This window comes from Gossypium arboreum, chromosome 4, assembly GCF_025698485.1.
Source record: "Gossypium arboreum isolate Shixiya-1 chromosome 4, ASM2569848v2, whole genome shotgun sequence".
Taxonomy (NCBI): Eukaryota; Viridiplantae; Streptophyta; class Magnoliopsida; order Malvales; family Malvaceae; genus Gossypium; species Gossypium arboreum.
In genome coordinates, this window is record NC_069073.1 from 80570138 (window position 1) to 80576868 (window position 6731).

The 6731-nt window shown below is 37.9% G+C and overlaps 1 non-coding gene across 1 annotated transcript; it reads right to left on the minus strand.

The window, feature by feature from the left end:
• Nucleotides 1–1143: 1143 nt before the first annotated feature.
• Nucleotides 1144–1254, minus strand: LOC128291977 (small nucleolar RNA R71). Its single transcript, XR_008281961.1, has one exon. It is a non-coding gene; the product is annotated as a small nucleolar RNA R71 (small nucleolar RNA).
• Between the last annotated feature and the right edge of the window lie 5477 nt (nucleotides 1255–6731).

The following is a 6731-nucleotide window of genomic DNA, read 5'->3' on the forward strand; positions in this document are numbered from 1 at the left end:
TTCAATTATTCAACCTAGGGTTAGACGTTGTTAGTCTCGAGAGAGATAATAATATAACTTAGGGATTTCTACGAATCAAGTCAAATGAATAAATCATCCGATTCAGAGTCAAATAACAAGTGAAGTCTAGGTGGATTTTTCCTTAAGTATTGTCTTAATCAATCGAATTTTCCCAAAAGTATTTTTCCCAAGTTTTCTTTCTGTGCATTCTTCGTTAGTAATTAGTTTAGATAACCAAACCTCTTAATTTTTAGGCTAGACAACAAAAAGGAAGTAAATACTAGTACCCGTAGTTCCTTTGGGTTTGACAATCCGGTCTTGCTGAACTATACTGCTGTTCGATAGGTACACTTGCCTTAATCGTGATAATAAGTTAGTCTCAAGAACGCTTTATTTATAAACCTTTAAAACCTGTTACAAATATCTCGCATCAAGTTTTTGGCGTCATTGCCGAGGAACTAGAATATTAGGTACACTCGATTTTTATTACTTTAGCCATTTTACTTTTATTGCAATTTAAATTTTTATTTTCTTTTCTAATTCTTCATTTATCTTCTTCTGATAGGTTTTTCTAGTTTATGACCAAGAGAAACCCGTCAGCACCATTACTGTTTGATAGTGAGATTGATCGCATAGTTTGCAGAAATCGAAGAGAAATAAGGCGAAGCTTACGATACACAGAAGACCAAGAGGATGATACTTCAACCAGAACCGAGGAGATGCTAAAAACCAAGAGAATCTGCTACCTCCTGCGATTGCTGTTAATCAAAATCCTACTCCACGCACTATGTATGATTATGCTAAACCTTCTTTAACAGGAACTGAATCGAGCATAATTAGACCTACTGTAGCTGCAAATACTTTTGAACTAAAACCTAACACAATTCAAATGATACAACAATTGGTTCAGTTTGATGGTTTGCAGGACGAAGATCCCAACACTCGCTTGGCAAATTTTTTTGAACTATGTGATACATTTAAAATTAATGGCGTTTCTGATGATGCCATTTGCCTTTGGTTATTTCTTTTTTCATTGAGAGACAAAGCTAAACAGTGGTTGAATTTGTTACCACGGGGGTCAATCACTACTTGGGAACAAATGACCGAAAAGTTTTTATTAAAATATTTTTTGCCGGCTAAAATAGCCAAATTACTTAATGACATCTCTTCTTTTGTGTAGATGGATTTAGAAACACTATACGATGCATGGGAGAGATACAAGGACCTTTTGCGAAGATGCCCTCACCATGGGTTACCACTCTGGCTATAGGTTCAAACCTTTTATAATGGCCTGAATCCTTCGAATCGACAAATGGTTGACACAGCTGCTGGTAGAACCATCAATAATAAAACACTTGAAGATGCCTATGAATTTATAGAGGAGATTTCACTGAATAACTATCAGTGGCAAGTCATAAGGATAAAGCCAACAAAAATAGCCGGTGTTTATAACGTCGATTCGGTCACCATGCTCTCTAATCAGGTAGAACTCTTAAATAAGAAAATTAATGGTTTTCTTAGTTCTTCATAGGTTCACCCAGTAATGCAGTGCGAAGCAAGTGGAGGTGGATCAAACAGTTCAGAATACCCACCTTATGGCTACAACATGGACAACGAGCAGTTAAATTACATGGGTAACAATCCTTGATCTCAAAACAATCCTTATAGCAATACTTACAATGCAGGTTGGAGGACTCACCCAATTATTTTATGGGGAGGCCAAGGAAATCAGAAACCACCACCCCCTCCAAGCTTTCAGCAACCACTGTACCAGTAGGAGAAGAAGCTGAACCTTGAGGAGATGTTAACAAAATTCATCTCGATGTCAGAAACTCGTTTCCAGAATATCGAGACACTTCTTAAAAATCAACAAGCATCAATCCAGGGGCTCAAAACTTGCCAAGTTGATTTTTGAACGACCACAAGGTAGTCTACCTAGTAACACTAAACCCAACCCAAAAGAGCATGTGAAAGCAGTTACACTAAGGAGTGGGAAAGTGTTAGCTGAATCTGAAAAGAAGCCACCATAAGAAGCAGACCGAAAGGAGGTCGAACCCAAAAGCAATGACAACCTAATGCCAAAAGAATATAAACCACCAATCCCATACCCAGCAAAGTTGAAGAAAGACCACATGGATGCACAATTCGGTAAATTTCTTGAACTTTTTAAACAACTGCATATTAACTTACCTTTTATTGAAGCTATATCGCAGGTGCCTACATATGCAAAATTCTTAAAGGAGCTTCTAACAAACAAAAGGAAGTTTGAAGACTTATCTACAGTGGAACTTAATAAGGAGTGCTCAGCCATACTCCAAAATAAATTGCCAACCAAACTAAAAGACCCAAAAAGTTTTACTATTCCATGCTTAATTGGTAGTTTGAATGTTGATAAAGCACTAGCTGATTTAGGTGCCAACATTAATTTGATGCCATATAAAATGTTTAAACAACTTGGTCTTGGGGAACCTAAACCCACTAGGATGAGTATTCAATTAGCTGATAGATCTGTTAAATATCCTAGGGGAATTATAGAGGACGTACTTGTAAAATTAGATAAATTTATATTCCCTATTGATTTCGTTGTGCTTGACATGGATGAAGATGTTGAGGTGCCTTTAATTTTAGGTTGGCCATTTTTAGCCGCTACTAAAGCTGTAATTTATGATGTCATGAGATTTTCTAGAGAACAGGATGACTCATGTTATTTTATCGACTCTATTGATCATGCTACTCAAGATTATTTTCAGGAAATCGTACACAAGGACACAATGGAACTGTGTCTCGTCCAAGGAGAGCGGATGGATGATGATTCTAAAATAGGAACCAAACTAAACTCTAATGAAACCACCCCTAAACTAGCAGAATATAAGGGAATTAAGGTAAAAGATAAACTTAAGCAAAAACCCTCTATTGACGAACCTCCCAAACTGGAACTTAAACAATTGCCGAATCACTTGGAATATGCATTCCTTGGAAATAATTCCATATTACCGATAATTATTGCATCCAACATGCAACCCGAGGAGAAAGAGGAATTACTTAAAGTATTAAGAGAGCATAAAAGGGCCATAACTTGGAAAATTTCTGACATTAAAGGGATTAGCCTTTCTTTTTGCACCCTCAAAAATTTAATGGAAGATGAATATAAACCATGCGTGCAAGCCAAAGATGACTGAACCCTAACATGAAGGAAGTTGTTAAAGCTGAGGTAATTAAACTCCTAAATGTTGGAATTATTTATCCTATTTCTGACAGTTCTTGGGTGAGTCCAGTGCAGGTTGTTCTTAAGAAAGGAGGCATGACTGTTGTAGCCAATGAAAAGAATGAATTAATTCCGATAAGGATAGTCATAGGTTGGAGGGTGTGCATTGATTGTAGGAAGCTAAATGATGCCACGAGAAAAGACCATTTTCCCTTTCCATTCATTGACCAAATGTTGGAAAGATTGTCAGGACACATGTACTACTGCTTTTTAGATGGACTCTCTGGCTATTTCCAAATCCCAATAGCTCCTGAAGATCAAGAAAAGACGGCATTTACATGTCCATATGGTACATTTTCTTATCATAGAATGCCTTTTGGATTATGTAATGCTCCTGATACTTTTCAGCACTGCATGATGGCCATTTTTGACAAACTCATAGAAGACGTCATGGAGGTATTTATGGATGATTTTTCGGTTTTCAGTAACTCTTTCCATCTTTGCCTAAAAAATTTAAAATGAGTGTTAATAAGATGTAAGGAAACAAACCTTGTGCTTAACTAGGAAAAATGTCACTTTATGGTTTAAGAAGGTATTGTGTTCGGACATAAAATTTATAGTAGAGGGATTGAGGTTGATAAATCTAAAATTGAAACCATTGAAAAACTACCTCCGCCTAATTCAGTTAAGGCTATTAGAAGCTTCTTAGGACATGCTGGGTTTTATAGAAGATTCATTAAAGACTTTTCTAAAATAGCTAAGCCTTTGACTAAATTACTAGAAAAAGATGTGCATTTTAATTTTGATCACGATTGTTTAGAAGCATTTAATACTTTAAAAGATAAACTGACTAAAGCTCCAATTATAATTGTACCTGATTGGAATTCACCTTTTGAACTAATGTGCGATGCAAGTGACTTTACAGTAGGTGCAGTTTTGGGATAGCGAAGAGATAAACACTGTCAACCTATCTATTATGCTAGCAAAACTTTGACAGCCGTACAAGAAAACTACACCACCACGGAGAAAGAGCTGCTAGTTGTGGTTTTTGCATTCGATAAATTTAAGCCATATTTAATATTGTCTAAACTTGTCGTTTATACTGACCATTCCGCTCTTCGCCACCTTTTGACCAAAACTGATGCAAAACCTCAACTCATTCGATGGATCTTATTATTGCAGGAATTTGACTTGGAGATTAAGGATAAGAAAGGAGTTGAAAATCTTCCGGCTGATCATCTCTCCAGGCTTGAAAACTCAAGTACCAATGAACCAGATGACATTGAAATAAATGATTCATTCCCTGAAAAACATTTTTTTGTTATATCTGATTCTGAGGTACCTTAGTTTGCAGATATTGCAAATTTTTTAGCCGCTAGCATTATACCAAAAAGGTTGACACATCAGCAAAAGAAGCGATTCTTCACTGATGTGAAAAACTACTTTTGGGAAGACCCTTTCCTTTTCCGTAAATGTGCAGATAAAATCATTAGGAGATGCGTTACAAGGACAGAAGCATTGAAAATCTTGGAACATTACCACTTAGGACCGGCTAGAGGACATTACGGTGGAAATAAGACTGCACATAAAGTCCTTGAATTAGCTTTTTATTGGCCCACTTTATTCAAAGACGCCAACAGGTATGTTACTTCTTATGACAAATGTCAAAGGACAGGTAATATATCCAAACGCGATGAAATGCCTCAGACATATATGCTCTCATGTGAAATATTTGACGTTTGGGGTATCGACTTCATGGGTCCATTCCCTAGTTCATTCGGGAATAAATACATCTTAGTAGCTGCTGATTATATGTCCAAATGGGTTGAAGCCCAAGCTTTACCTACTAATGATGCTAGAGTGGTAGTACGATTCAAAAAAGACTTTTCTCTCGATTTGGTACACCTAGAGAAATTATCAGTGATAGGGGTACTCATTTTTGTAACACCCAATTTGACAAGACCCTCAAAAATACAGACTTCATCACAGAACAACTACCCCTTATCACCCTCAAACTAGTGGCCAAGTCGAAATAGCGAATCGAGAGCTTAAACGTGTCCTAGGAAAGACAGTAGAATTAAACAGGAAGGATTGGGTGATGAAAGTAGATGCTGCTTTATGGGCTTATAGAACTGCTTTTAAGACTCCTATAGGAACATCACCTTACAGACTTGTTTATGGGAAAAGTTGTCACCTACCGTTTGAGTTGGAACACAAGGCATTTTAGGCTATAAAATTTCTAAACCTTGACCCCAAACTTGCAGGTGAAAACAGGTTGATGCAGCTGAACGAGTTAGATGAGTGGCGAGCCAATGCATATGAAAATTCGCGCCTATATAAGGAAGTGACGAAGCACTACCACGACGTCCGTTTGAAGCAACAAAGGTAATTTGAAGTTGGAGATTTTGTCCTGTTATATAACTCGAGGCTCAAATTGTTTCCTAGAAAGCTTAAATCATAATGGTCAGGTCCTTTCATAGTTCAAACTGTGTTTCCATATGGTACAATAGAGGTAAGTGATCCATCACAAGGCACTTTTAAGGTAAATGGAGATCATCTCAAAATGTATAATGGTGAGAATTTCAAAGATGATAAAGAGGAGCTACGGCTCCATAAAGTTACCTAAATACACCCACAACGTAGAGTCGAGCTTAGACTATAAACAAGTGCTTCTCGGGAGGCACCCCGAGCACTAACGGTGCTAACTTCTTTCAATTTTAGTCTCTAACATTTAATTCATTAACTGAGTCACTGAACACAAGATTCTCGAAACCACACGGCCAGGAACACGGGCGTACCGTAGGCCGCCCACATACCATGGGATGCAACACAGGCGTGCGATATAGCTGTGTGAAAACAGGACAAAATTTTTTTCCCCAACATGAGATGCGATAAGTTGCCACGGTCGTGCGACATGACCTGGGCGAAACTGCCAAAATAACACGGGCGTGTGCCTTCAGACACGGGCGTGGAAGAAGCGAACAAAGATTGACACGGGTGTGTAACATGGCCGAGTACACCGATGAGCCCAATTTTGAAAACCACAAAACGCAGGGGCTGAAACAAAGGCACACAGGCGTGCCCCACAGTCGTGTGCCCCAATTTCTCTATAAACATGTAACACCCCTTACCCATACCCGAGGCTGGGATAAAGTACGAGGCGTTACCGGACCAACATACAAACATTAAACTAAAATACAAGCCATAAAATTTCATTCATATTTCAAAATGTTCATTCACTTACACATAGTCCCTTATTTGAGTCTACGAAGCCCAAAACATACTTTAGAAAGGGTTCGGGACTAAACCGAGAACTTACAAAAATCTTGAAAATTTCATGCTTTAAGGCTCTACACACCCGTGTCCCAAAGTCGTGTTCCATACACGGCTGAGACACATGGTCGTGTCTCTGCCTGTGTGGAATATACCTAGGCTATTTTCCAAGCTTTGGTCAACCTTAATCTCTTACACACTTATACAAAATCAAAAGCATATAACATGGTATTCATTTAATGATTAAATATTC